Genomic DNA, 15,331 nt, shown 5'->3' on the forward strand with positions numbered 1-15,331 from the left:
CAGAGTAATGTCTCTCCTTTTAAATATGCTGTCTATGTTGGTCATAACTTTCCTTTCAACGAGTGAGCGTCTTTTAATTCCATGGCTGCAATCACCATTTGCAGTGATCTTGGAGCCCCAAAAGTTAAAGTCAGTCACTCTTTCCACTGTTTCCCCAGTTATTTTCCATGAAGTGATGGGACCGGATGCCATAATCTTAGTTTTCTGAATGTTGAGCTTTATCCCAACTTTTAAACTCTCTTCTTTCACTTTCATCAAGAGGCTCTTTATTTCTTTTTCACTTTCTACCATAAGGGTGGTGTCATCTGCATATCTGAGGTTATTGAAATTTCTCCCGGCAATCTTGATCCCAGCTTGTGCTTCCTCCAAAACTCAAGTTTGCGAGTCAGGAGTCAGTGTTTGTCCCTAGACATACATTACATCTCACCAAGTAAGGTCATAAAGTAAAGTTAGTGCTGTAAAGTCTTCTATGTACATTTTGCATCGTCTGAATAGTCTCGACCACAAATGGGACTGTTTGAAATTCTACCGAGACTGAGGCAACCCCTCCTAGAAGGGTGGCCTGATTCTCAGCCTGTTCAGTTGGGAGCCCCAGATAAAGGGGCCAAGTAAGAGAACAGGAGGGAGCTGAAAGTTTCACACCCAAATCTGTACCCTTAGAACATAAGTCAGGCATGTCTCACAGAGAGATAAAGAACAACACATAAGGAACCCATTTCCCTTATTTTCTACAGAACCGGTCTAGTTGTAAAACAGTAATAATTGAGGACCTTCAACAGGTCATCATTCCCCGTCTTCCAAAGGATAGTGTGGCCATTCTGTATCACAGAAGAAGATCAGGCCTATCTTTCTAAACTCTGGGGGATCACACTTGTCCCAGCATCTTTATTTTTTAAATACATTTTAAAGGAGTGGTTTTGAAACTGCTAGCTCCCATCTGTAAGAGAGAAAAAAGCGGGTTCCAAAGCCATTGCTTTTTTCCACCGGAAGCATCCTTCCCTGCTCTAGATGGGGACGCAGACAGACTGTCCACCAAAGCTTTCCTTTCCAGGTCAGATGTTGTCTGTCCTTCACTGATGCAGGCGTCTTACTTGTCCTTCCCATTTCTACCACCGAGGTGGGGTCGAGATGCACCAAGTGTACACCTGACGGCAACCCAGATTGATTTCTAGTTCCTTACCACCAAGGCCTTTGTTTGATAGATTTGCCCTTTTCTCTGATGCCACCTGGGTTGGACCAGAGTAGTTTTCCCAGTATGTTTCCCAAGCGAGGACTCCTAGGGGAGGCCTCCATCTTTCACATCCTTATGCACATTCCTGAGTACAGTCCTGACCACAGTAGGAGCGGTGAGTCATAAAGGGAAGAACAACAACCAAGATGTCCCTTCTGAGTGTAACCACGCCACTCTATGTGATAGTAAATGAGGTTGTGGAGGGTTAGCCAGTGAGGGAAGTGTGATTTTTGTCCTCAAGCTACTAGGGCCAATCCTTCCAGTTCATTTCCACAGCTTCCACAAAAGAACTATCTAAGGAGTTGAGACAGCATACATCAGAGAGCCTTCTGTGGTCTGCTAAGAGCTAGGACTACAAAAGGAAGAAGCCCATTGTACTTCCAGTCAGACCAGATCCTGCAGTTTCTCATCTGTGTCCTCAAACACCTCATGGTCACCAGCAGTGCTTCTATTTCCACAGTTAGGAGAACATAACCATGACAAAGACTCACTTTCATGTCACTGGCCCCTGAGACAGGCAGCCAAGTGAGTGACCTCTAGCCTGAGAGGTGTTCCTGGAGCTAGAGTTTCGCCTCTCTCCCAAAAGTGCTCTTAGAAGCTTTCTAGAGAGGCTTGCCTAGTCTAGCAAGACTAACCGCTTCCATACACGTGGTCTAAGTAAAAGTACACAATAACTGCATGGATCACAAGTCCCTTGAAAGTCTGTCAGCTGACAGATTAGGTTATTAGTTCTAATTCCCCATGCATTTTTGAAATGTTCAACGAGACTAGGCAAAGCTGACCAAGGAAAACGTTCGGTCGACATGCTTCGCCCATTTCTGGCTGCTCCGCTCGCAGGGATGTTGGGTGTCTCTTGGCATTGGCAGGTCAGTTAACACCCCCGACAAGACTCCTGTTTGGGGGGCTGCCTTCAGTCATTACCAGGCACCGTGAAACCCCAGGGCAGGGCTCATCACTCACTTCACCCAGGGCATATCATTCATTCACACAAGCACATCGAAGAGTTAGTAAAGTAAAGCAGGACACATGTATCCTGAGAAAGCAGAGAGGCTAGAGCTCGGAGTGTTCTTACCTTGTCCTGAAGATCCCGGACGAGCTCCCAAGATGATAGCTTACAGTGAACAATATTAGCTTAGGAACCAGGGACCAGGCTTGATCACTGGAGAGCTTTTGTGTAGCAGAGTTCTACTAAAGTAAGAAAAGGGGCAGAGAAAACTTCTGACATAGACATCAGAAGGGGGATGGAGAATGCCCCCTAGCTAGACTTATCAAGGCCTTATATACTTTTTTCAGACCCATTGCCACAACCAGCATTTTAAATTAACAAGATTAGAATGAACAATAGGAAGATCTTACCAGACCCACTCCCATAATGTACATTTTAAGATGACAGGTTTAGTCAGAAGTCTCTTGTTGAGGAGAACCATGTCCTCCAGCGGGATTCATGGTTATATTGACTAAGGTAAAGCAATGTAGAAAAGAACTTTCTCCTTGAGAGCTCCACACCCCTTTCTCCTTTTCCAGGACTCCAGACCCCTTTCTCCTCCTCCTCGACCTCCTCCACATCCCTGGACTTCTTATCAACCTACCTAGGAATTGACTCTCTCACTCTGAAGGAAAAATTTGATTTACTTTGCATTTTTCTTTGGAAAATCAAGAAATGTCTAAATAAAAGCACATTTTCAGTCACTATTTAGAATTACGGGCAACAAAGAGAAAAGAATGTATTTGTTTTACGTTATTATTTTTTTTACTAATTTTTATTGCAGTATGTTGCTTTACAATGGTGTGTTAGCTTCTGTTTCATAGTAAAAGCAATCAGACATTCCTATGCGTATATCCTCTCACTCTGGATTTCCCTCACATTGAGGACACTCCAGTGAATTAAGTAGAATTCCCTGTGCTATAGAGTCTATTCCCAATGGTTGTCTATTTTATACGGAGTATCTATAGTGTGTATGTGTCAATCCCAGTATTCTAATTCCTCCCACCCTAACCCTTTCCCCCTTGGTATCCATACATTTGTTCTCTATATCTGTGTCTCCACTTCTGCTTTGTAAATAGGATCATCTATACCATTTTCCCCAATCCCACATATATACGTTAATATTCAATATTTGTTTTTCTGTTTTGATTTCTTTCTCTCTGTATGACACTCTCTACGTCCATCCATGTCTCTACCAGTGACCCAATTATGTTCCTTTTTATGGCCGAGTAATATTCCACCAGGTTTCCCTGGTGGGTCATTGGGACAAAATCCACCTGCCATTGCAAGAGCCTGGGTTCAATCTCTGGGTCAGGAAGGTACCCCAAAGAAGGAAGTGGCAATACACCCCAGTATTCTTACCTGGGAAATCCCATGGACAGAGGTTTCTGGGTAGCTGCAGTCCTTGGAGTTGCAATAGAGTGAGACACAACTTGGCAACAAGATAGCAAGAACAATATTCCATTGCACATACATACCACAGCTTCTTTATTCTTGCGTCTGTTAATGGACGTGTAGGTTGCTTCCATGTCATGGTTATTGTAAACAGTCCTGCGGTGAATTCTACAGTGCATGTATCTTTTTGAATTGCAGTTTTCTCTGGATATATTCCCAAGAAGGAGATTGCTGTGTCATACAGTAGTTCTTTTTTATTTTGTAAGGAACCTCCGTATTGTTTTGCATAGTGGTTGTACCAGTTTACATTCCCACCAACTCTGTAAGTGCATTCCCTTTTCTCCTACCCTCTCCAGCCTTTATTTTTGAAGATTTTTGATGGTGACCCTTCTGCCCGGTGTGAAGTGATACCTCATTATAGTTTATATTTCTATTTCCCTAATAATTAGTGGTGGGGGTCATCTTTTCCCCTGTTTGTTGAATATCTGTATGTTTTCTTTGGAGAAATGTCTATGTAGATCATCTACCAATCTTTTAATTGGGTTTTTTTTCTTTTATATTGAGCTGCATGAAGTGCTTGTGTATTTCACAGATTAATCCTTTGTCCGTTGCTTCATTTGCAAAAATATTCTCCCATTCTCATAGTTCTTTGTCTTGTTTAATGTTTCTTTTGTTGTGTAAAAGGTTTTATGTTTGATTAGTTCCCATTTATTTTTGTCTTTATTTTCATTACTCTAGGAGGTGAGTGAAAAAAGATCTTGCTGAGCACTTATTTTTAAATAGCACAATTTCTTCATATATATATGGATATAGCATTTACAATACAGAAAGTGATCAATGTTATTTATTGCTGCCAAGATCACCTACATAGAGGTCTTCATGTGAATAATGAGTACACTCATGTCAAGGAGAATGTGTTTTTGATATAGATATCATTTATTCTTTTAAAATATACGTTGCTACTTCTCCTGGAGGGAAGCTCTTCAGTTGGCTCAGTACACATATCCTACTACTAGTAATACATTTCCTTATTTAGAATAGGAGTAAGTAAATCAGCGGCTGAATAGAATGAGGCCAAAAGTTAATCAATATTGGGGGAGAAAAAAAACCTCTAGGAGTTATACATTTATCTTTGATCTCATTTGGAATATTTCTATTATCTTATAGTGTAACAGTACTTTGTATGTGTTTCAGCAGTGTTAGAAAACATTAAACATAAATATGATTTTCAAATCCTGTAATTTTACACTCTCAGAAGAGGAGCCTTGATTATATTTTGCTTTACAGGCTCATACTTTCCTGTTTCTGTTTGACTATATCTGTATGAACAGATATATGTATCTATGGAGATGTATATATATATATACATTCACATATATACATGTATGTTACTTTTGTAAATGTGTCTGTGTGATCCACAAGCTTTTCGTCTGAGTTTTAAATAAATGTGTTTGAAATGTTGGATTCCATTTTCGGGCACTTGCATGCTGTGCTAATTTGGTTTTAAATCTGTATTGTACTGCCACATCAGGCAAAGATGGAATCACAGAGACCAGATTCAGTGCCTTGCCTGAAACATCTAACAAAACCACCCAGCACAATGGCAATATACTTATGACAACCATTTTTCATAGGATGGACATGTGACTAGGAAAGACAGTGACTCCTGAGAGATTGAAAACAGGCAAGGTGAACCTAGAATGACCTCAGCTTGCTGCCATGTACCTGAAGCATGGGGACGGCAGGTCAGGGAAAACCTGGCCACCTTCCAAGTTGAGATGAGGCTGAGGGTCAGAGGAGGACCTAGGGGCTCCTCTGAGAATTCACAGGACAGAGGAGTGGAGGGTGAGAACTACACACACACACAGAGAATTCTGGGGCCCACACACAGCACAGAATAGTTTTTGTTCCCTTCAGTCATAGTGGGAAATCATATCCTTCCCAGGGCATCAGAGAGAGTCCTCAGAAAGGCTTGAGTTTGTAGTGATGCTATATGAATCTCAGGTTTGGGTGCTCTGATCACACGTAACAGTTTGAAAGCAGGAAACAGATCATAGTGTTTCAACGTCTTGTAATTGAGTCCAAGAACGAAGGTGAAGATAGAGGTATTTAAAGAAAAATCTTCAATTCCTTTGTGCTGTGTACGTGTGAAGAGGGTGATGTTTATCATATTTGATATATAATTGAAAATTTTTATGCATGTAAAGGAGAAAAGGGGGCTTTCATGTTGTTCAGCGGGAGAGAATCCGCCTGCCAAGCAGAAGACGTGGGTTTGATCCTTGGCTTGGAAAGAAACCCTTAGAAAGAAATGCAGTCGACTGTAATATTCTTGCCTGGAGAATCGCATGGACAGAGGAGCCTGAGTTGGACATAACTTTAGTGATAAACAAGAACAAAGAAGAAAATAAGTTCAGTAGTGTGGGCAAAAAGTAATGATCCAAACTGATCAAGAAATGAAACATGATACAACAATTAAGGGTATCAAAAATTTATTGCTACATTCTATAGGTTTAAAACCTAGAGGGAAGATGAGATATATTAAGTAGAGATATGGAATAGGTAGAAAAGACTTACAGTGAATTTCAAGAGGACCCAACTACAATGTCTGAGATTAAAAAATTAATACTGGTTTGGACTAACCGTAGTTTAAATTTTATAGTGGAATAAAACTTAGTGGCAGCCATATACTGGAACGAAATTAGTGGATCTATGTATGTTGACTAACACAGTGTATTTTATAGTACATTAAATCTAAGAAACAAAATCAACTTTAATACCCATCACAGATGTGGGTGTCAAATTTACTGGCAACATTTGTAAAGGGCCAATTATGATTTCTTTGTATTAGTTTTTAGAGTTTTGTAATAGAAGAATATATGCCTCATTATCTTGGTATTTCAAGTATTTAAATAACCTCACAGCAGTACTAGCAGTTGTGTATAAATTAGATAAAGTAACCGCTTGCTGACGCCACAGACAGCACCTGAAATCTGGATGGTTTAACACAGTGAAAAGTTCTTTTTTCAGTGTAGCAGGTATTGTCTGCTCTCAGGTGACTCAGGGTCCAGACTTATGCCACTCTGTGGTTCCATCCTCCAAACATAAGATCTTCATGTTTACTGCAGAATAGAAGGAGAATGCAGCTCTGGATTGCTTCGACCTGTAAGTGACACTGGTTCTGTGCATTTGTCAGTGTGAACGACAGCCACGTGTGTCTTCCAAAGTACAAACATATCAGGAAAGTAGTCTCGTCGTGCGCCCAGGAAGGAAAGCAGAAGTCTGTCCCATCCATTGTTACATAGTAGATGCTCAGTGTAGAGCACTTACTGGAATTTGTTGTGGAAATTCTTCATTTCTTGATGGCATTTCTAAGGAGACCAAACTTGCCTTGTAGTTCTCCAACTGTTTTTTTGAATCCCGTACATTGCAGGTACATTCAAATATAGGATGACATTTAATTTTCAAAAGAGTCCTATAAAATCGTAGCAGGGAGGTCTCACCTTTTTCACTCAGAAGCACCTTTCTGAACTTACCTTCGAAATAAACTCTAGATTCTCATGAGAAGTAAACTGATCTCCTATTGAGTCATAATCACGACCCTAACTTGTGAGTCCCGGCAACCCTGAGCATGACTGAACATGCAGGACATGTCTATGGGTGTCATTAGGCGCAAGGGAAAACCATGATGTTTCTCTGGATGAATACTGAGATAAGAGGCAGCAGAAGGATGGCAGGTTATCTTGATCTTCATTTTTCAAGGCAGCATGTGTGCCAAAAAGCTGTTTTCCTCTCCCAGGAGAACTCTGGGTTTGAGGAATTCAGCCTCTGTTAATGTTTTCAAGACACTGATTTCCATGGTCTTTTGTCATCTCCAACTTATGAGGGAGGCTTTGGATATTAACCTCCTGGGAAAGCTAACTATGTGTTCTATTTATTTGGAGGCCAGTCTCAACACCATTAACACATTCCAAAGTTGGAAATGAGGGCATACTGGGGAAGTCTCAGAGGAAGTGAGCTGTAATCTGGGAAGGTGCTGGGACTGGACACAGGTGCTGGGACCTGAGAGTCAGCTCTCCAGGAACCCTGGAGCAAGGGTGAGAAGGACGCTAGATAAACAAAGCTCACCCGCAATCCCCAAATGGTAACTTATTCTTATATTAAACTTCCTTCATCAGGACTGTTTATAGTACTTTGGCTGCAGGATTTTTTGTGTGCTTGTTTGTTTTGTTTTTCTACGTGAAATTTGTACTTTAGTTCTTCCAGGTATTTGGTAAACATTTCTTGCATCTTCTGCATTGTTTCTGAGATACTGGATCATCTTCACTATCGTTATTCTGAATTCTTTTTATGAAACATTGCCTATTTCCACTTCGTTTAATGGTTTTTCTGGGGTTTTATATTGTCCCTTCGTCCAGAACATAACCCTCTGTTTTTTCATCCTGATCAACTTACTGTAATGTGGTTTTTCTTCTAGCTGCAGTTGGGTCATGGTTCTTCTTGCTTCTTTGTCTGCCCTCTGGTGGATGAGGCTAAGAGGCTTCTATAAGCTTCCTGATGGGGGTGACATGAAGAGGAAACTGGCTCTTGCTCTGGTGGGCAGGGCCTTGCTCAATAAAGCTTTAATCTAATAACCTGCTGATGGATAGGTTTGGGCTCCCTCCCTGTGAGATTTTTGGCCTGAGGCCACCCAACCCTGAGGTCGGTGGTCTCTGTGGCACAGTTAATGATGACCTCCAAGAAGGCTTATGCCAAGGAGGACCTCTGGAACTGCTGCTGCCAGAGGCCCCACCCTGGGGTGAGACCCAGCTGACCCATGCCTCCACAGGAGACTGTCCCACACATGGAGGTAGGTCTGGTTCCATCTCTTGTGGAGTAAATGCTCCTTTCCTGTGGCTTCTGGTACGTGAAAGATTTTGTTTATGCCCTCCAAGAGTGGTGTGTCTGTTTCCCCTTCTTCTGTGGGAGTCCTATAATCAGATCCCACTGCTCTTCAAGGTCAGATGCCCAGGGGATTCCCAGCCCCTTTGTCACATCCTCAGGCTGGGTACCCTGATGTGAGGCTCAGAACTTCCACAACTTGGGAGAACTTCTTTGGTATGTTTGTTCTCCAGTCGCCCACCCTGTGGGTATGGGATTAGAATTTATTGTGATTGCACCCCTCCTACTGTCTTGTTGCGGCTTCTATTTTGTCTTTGGACGTGGGATATCTTTTTTTGGTTGGGGTGCCGACATCCTCTTGTCGATAGTTGTTCAACAGCTAGTTGCAGTTTTGGTGCAGGAGGAGATGGACAGACATTTTCCTACCCCGTCATCTTGAATGAAATACAGTTTGGAGTAGTGAGAAAACAAGAGAATTGAAGGACACTAGGTCTGCCTCATTCTGGGAGGGGTAGAACAGTGGCCTCTCGACAGATGCGGACCAAAGGTCTATTACCAGCTCTGTCACAAGTCTTGAAAACTTCAGAAAATTGCAAATTCATAATTTGCAAAGTGGGTCTGATAAACCCTACTTTTTAGAACTAATGTAATATATGTGATATTTATAAAGCTCTTGCAATAATGGTTTTTAAAGAATGACATTTCTTACTCTGATAATTATGACCCCACACCATACAACTCTTCAGTGATTTTTTTTTTTTTTTTTTTACTTTCATGAGATGTCAGAAAATATGCGGCACTTTTGGAATGAACAAATTACTGCTAAACCAGTAAAACTGTATAAAATTTCCCCATTTGTAAATATGTCATTTTAATGTAGAGGAATCTCTCCTGGCTGGATGCTACTCAGAGATTTTAGATTTGTGTCAAGGACAAAGATTCTTCCCTCCCAGGTGCATTTTCATCCACACCATGCTCCCCCACCCCCATTTTCATTAATTTCACTGCCTCTAAGAGTGTAGTCTTCATTTGAAGTTTCCAAATTATGCTTAAGTAGTAGATGGAAATAAAAGCAAAAATAAACAATTGGGACCTAATTAAACTTAAAAGCTTTTGTGCACTGAAAGGAAACTATAAGTAATGTGAAATGACAGCCCTCAGATTGGGAGAAAATAATAGCAAATGAAACAAAACTGACAAAGAATTAATCTCCAAAATATACGAGCACCTCATGCAGCTCAATACCAGAAAAATAAATGACCCAATCAACAGACGGGCCAAGGAACTAAACAGACATTTCTCCAAAGAAGACATACAGATGGCTAACAAACACATGAAAAGATGCTCAACATCACTCATTATCAGAGAAATGCAAATCAAAATGACAAAGAGGTGTCATCTCATACCTGTCAGAGTGGCTGCCATCAAAGAGTCTAGAGACAATAAATGCTGGAGAGGATGTAGAGAGAAGGGCACCCTCTTGCACTGTTGGTGGGAATGCAAACTCGTCCAGCCACTATGGAGAACAGTGTGGAGATTCCTTAAAATACTGGAAATAGGACTGCCATACGACCCAGCAATCCCACTGCTGGGCATACACACTGAGGAACCCAGAATTAAAAGAGACTACGTGTACCCCAGCGTTCATTGCAGCACTGTTTACAATAGCTACAACATGGAAGCAACCTAGATGTCCATCGGCAGACCAGTGGATAAGGAAGTTGTACATATAGACAATGGAATATTACTCAGCTATTTAAAAGAACACACTTGAGTCAATTCTAATGTGGTGGATGAAACTGGAGCCTGCTTTACAGACTGAAGCAGTCAGAAAGAAAAACACCAATACAGTATATTAACACATCTATACTGAATTTAGAAAGATGGTAATGATGATCCCATGTGCAAGACAGCAAAAGAGACACCGATATAAAGAACAGACTTTTGGACTCTGTGGGGGAAGGCGAGGGGGGACGACTTGAGAGAAAAGCATTGGAACATGTATATTACCATATGTGAAATAGATGACCAGTCCAAACTGGATGCATGAAATAGGGCACTCAAAGCCGATGCACTGGGACAACCCAGAGGGATGGGATGGGGAGGGAGGTGGGAGGGGTGTTTGGGATGGGGGGACACCTATACACCCGTGGCTGATTCATGCCAATGTATGGCAAAAACCACCAAAATATTGTAAATTAATTAGCTTCCAATTAAAATAAATTAATAAAAAACAAAAAAGATGAGTAGTAAAGCATTTCTTTAACAGAGTCTCCTCTGAACCCGAGTGCAGAGAGTGCTGTCTTCATGAGACTGTAACAGGCAGGAAGGGCAGGGGTCTCCAAAGGGAGGAAATAGGCTCCTAGTGTCAGACAATTTTTATCTCTCTAAGCGGAAGGAGGAAACGAACAAGTGTTGGATTTTTTTGCCCTTCTCTATACAAATTTAGCAAGAGGTTTCTCTTAAAATTCTGTGTTTCCATAACAACACCTGGTTCCACCTGAACTTAACTTTTCTCAAACCTTGAGTTAACCAATGTGTTTTTCTTATGGAAATTCTTGTCTTATGCTATGTTAATGAACTATGTGTTTACCCTAGACTCTGTCTTTCTTCAAGTCGGTTCTGCCTAAGACTCAGAACCAACTAGAGAAACCAGTATGTTTTACCACTACACTGTTCTCCTAATCTATGTTAATGAAACTATATTAACTTGGAAACCTGCCTTTCTTCAAGATTCATCTCAATCATTTTATGGCCCGGGATGACTCACCTGCTGCCATTGTTATTTCAAAATGCATGTTGTGTTTGAGGGGCCTGGTGCCAGTCTCTGGGTTGTGAGCCATTTCCTTTCTCTAATTAGCAGACGGCTAGTAGCTATATAATATCCGGCCAAAGACTAGCAGTGGGGCACTCTTTCTGTCCCCTTCTGATGTCTATGTCAGAAGCTTTCTCCATCTCTTTTATACCTCAATAAAAATGTTTTACACAAAAACTCTGAGCGGTAAAGCCTTGTCACTGGCCCAGGATTCAATTCTTCTCCTCAGGAGGCCAAGAATCCCGGAGTCTTTCGTGGTTCAGTAACAACCTTTCAACAGTGGCTATTAGACATCTCAGTTAAAGGAAATACCATCCTTGTTTCTTGCACACTCTCTGGAGACAAGGGGATTAAATCCCTAGTTTGTGCCCTGTGTTCTTCTGACTGGGGCAGGAGCACAGAACCCCTTTTATCCCTGCCCCAGGTGGAGATTCTGTTTAACCCACAGTCTCCAAGTAAAAATTAAGGGTAATCTTACATTCCATTTCTCAGCATTTCTACTCAAACCCACCACCATCTCAGGGTGATCTGTGATCTTGCTGGGCAGAATGTGGTGAAGTTCTTAACCCAGGGGCCGTTGTGGCTTCCCTGAGTAGTTTTTTTAAAAAAATTATTTATGTATTTAATTTTGGTTGTGCCGGCTCTTCATTGCTGCTTGTGTGTTCTCTAGTTTCGAGGAGCAGGGGCTACCCTTCACTGGGATGCACTGGCTTCTCATCGTGGTGGCTTCTCTTACTGCGGAGCCCAGGCTCTAGGACGCATGGGCTTCACTAGGTGCAGCAAGAACTGGTGAAGTAGAAGAGCTGTTAGGAGATTGCTGTTGTTGTTCAGTCTCTAAGTCATGATTGACTCATTGTGGCCCCATGGGTTGTAGCCCGCCAGGATCCCCAGTCCATGGGATTCTCTGGGCAGAAAGACTGGAGTGGGTTGCCATTCCCTTCTCCAGGGGAACTTCCCAATCCAGGGATCGAACCGGGGTCTCCTGCCATTTCAGGTAGATTCTTTACCATCTCAGCCACCAGGGCAGCCATATTTCAGAAGGTAGTCAGAAAACTTGTAGCTCAATTTCTTTTCTTTTCTTTCTTTGTCCATTCTCTCCCTATCCTGTAAACACAGTCAGCTTGAATTTTATCAACACAGAGTTGAGGCATTCATGGCATACAGTGTCTGGATTTGTACACCCAAAGGCAAAGATATTGGGAGTCTAGGTGCAGAGACATGCAGAAGAAAGTGACTTCCATTCTAGCACTATGAGCCAGTTTCACAGCCAATAGTTTAAAATTTTTGATGGGGTGGCATGGAGACCTCCTCTACTTGAAACTTATCACATCAGGTTGTGACTAAAATCCACGTAGCCAGGACTCCAACCCCCCTAAAAATCCAGTTTGGGACTTGAACCACAGTCTCTTAATTAGAATCACTCACCTTGTACATGGACTTACTGTGACTCAGGTTCTTGTGTGTCTCAGTGCAGAAGGAATTTAGCAAGAGGCAAAGTGTTAGGCAAGAAATAGATTTATTTGTATAGGATGCTTGTAAGAGATGCAAGCAAGCGGGTGATGGAGCTCTGCCTGGAGGATTAAGTGCAATACATTTTATAGTCAAAGGAAAGTGGAGGACTAGGAAAGACTGCCTTCTTTGAGTAGAGGTCAGGCTTATATCACTCGCTCTGAATTTGTTTGGAGCAGGAGAGTGTGTGACCTTATGTGGTCAAACTTGGATTATCGTAGCACTTCTTCAAATCAATAGAAGGGTGGTGACATTCTTCTTTTACCTAAAGGCCTGGGGGACATCTCATGTATTATTTATGGATTTATATTTAAACTAACCTGCTTCCTTCCACTGCATTCTGATACCTTTCTTGAACTATGTTAACTTACAACAGTCTACCAGTGGTTCCTAGGTTTCTCTTTCCCTATTCCCCACCCACCCCTGCCTATACTTCTAGATTTACCTGTCTGTCTGTCTGTGCTCAGGCCCTTATTCATGTCTGACTCTTTGCAACCCCGTGAACTGCAGCATTCTAGGCTGTCTGCCCATGGGATCCTCCAGGCAGGAATACTGGAATGGGTAGCCATTTCCTTCTCCAGGACATGTTCCAGAACAGGGAACAAACCTTCACCTCCTGCATTGCAGGTGGATTCTTTACCACAGAGACACCTGGAACCTGTATCCTATGCTATTCTATCCCTGCCATATGGAGGCCAGGTCCCCCAGCCAAGAGCAGTCTTTTTCCTTCGAGGGTGCCTTCTTCATGAAGGTCTCCAGCTTCGACTATTTTCTGAATTTAGCGAGCAGTTTTCTTACCAACAAATGGAACAGGACGTCATGCATTAGCAGAAACATCAAAGGTAAACTTTCCTATCAAGGATGAGGGGAGGGGCAGGTCACTTGATTTGGGGCCTTCCTTCAATTCCCATTGTCATGGAGGATTAGAAGGACAGAGGCCCAGGGAAATCAGTTTGCACAGAGTAGCTCACCCATGTATGAAATAAGTGTCCTTGCTGCCATATCAACAGTTACCTGAAGCTCCTCTGGAGAAATGACCAGGTGTCCTCTGGGAACTCCTGGGAGGTCTTGCAGCTCCTCTGTCTTTACCTGAGGACATGTGCTCAGAGTAAGGCTCACAACTCTCTGAGACCCAATAGAAGAAAGCAATGGCTGCCTAACTTACCACATCTACCTGTGGTCTCTCAGGAGAGAAAGCTTTGGCTGGCAAATTGGGGCCTTCTGATGGCTGGCTGCACCAGTCAACACTCAGGCTCCTCAATTTGACTCCTGGGAAGACCTGTATTTCCTCCCTCTCTTCACTATTACTGTCCTCTCTCCAGGTTCTCACACTGACTTCCCATCTCCTAAGGAGGCCTGTCCTCTCATGCTACAGCCTTGAATTCCCTGAGACCATCTCAGAGGATGTGAGGGCTCCCTTGTGGGCATGCCTGCCTGTGGTCACTCATGGCTGACCCTCCGGGAGGCTTCTGTGGTGTCCCCACTTTTAGAGTGTGATTGGTTCCTTTAGTCCTCATGGTACTCTACTTGACTCTTGGCATGACCTAGAATTCCTATTGGGGTTGACCCCTGAGTCCCAGCGCCTCACCTCCTGAGATTCTCTAAAAGGAAATGTGTGGGGTGCATCATGCCCACATTCCCGAATTTGCCAAGGGAGGTATAGAGGGCCAGGGTTGTGATCTAGGCGCAGTCGCTTTATCCTCATTTGGAGTCACTAGTTTTACATTCTGTACTGAAGTGAGGCTTCTCCCAGTAGACCAAGGCTCTCACCTCCCTGAGACCACTTCAGCAGAAAGAGAAGCACTTCGGCCAGAAAGCTTTCTCCTGGGTCTCCTAGGGCTGACATCAGGGGTGTGCCTCCACAGTCTCCTCGGTTCTGGGCTGTGTGGTCCTCTTGCTCCCCCTTCAGGGACCTCATCCTCACTCCGGACCAGACGCAGAGCGCACCGTCCACTCACTGAGGCTGTGCTCCTCAGAACAAAGGCATTAATTTCTTGGAAGTTCTGGATTGGAAGACAGGATGAACCAGATGTGTGCAAAGCTATTGGGGCCTTCTGAGGAGGAAAACATAGGGCTCCACTCTTCTGGAGTCAGTGGCCCCCCCGTCTTAGATCAGGTTTCTTACCTTGACTTCTGGTAACATATGGGAATCCACCCTCTCTACTGGTTGAATCAGCTGACCTGTGGCCAAGGCTTTTGCCTTCTGGAGACAACAGAATGATAGGTGAGAGAGCTATTCCCTGGCTACCCTTGCCTGTTCCTCTGTGCCATCCCCCTTGCTATGGGGGCGCCCACTCATCAGCACCCAGTGTCCTCACTGTAAATCCTATGAAGGCCTGTTAGGGTCTCCTCCTTGGGCAGAATTGGAGCTGCTGCCGCAAGACCAAGGCACTCAACTCCCTGAGAACCCCTCCGCCCTTGCCCTGCAGGAAAGGAAGGTGCACCTCAGACAGACTACTCTCCCCTGGCCACACAAGTCAAGAAGCAGGATGTAGTTTGTGGGACCACTAGTGTTCTA

This window comes from Muntiacus reevesi, chromosome X (assembly GCF_963930625.1).
Source record: "Muntiacus reevesi chromosome X, mMunRee1.1, whole genome shotgun sequence".
Classification (NCBI taxonomy): Eukaryota; Metazoa; Chordata; class Mammalia; order Artiodactyla; family Cervidae; genus Muntiacus; species Muntiacus reevesi.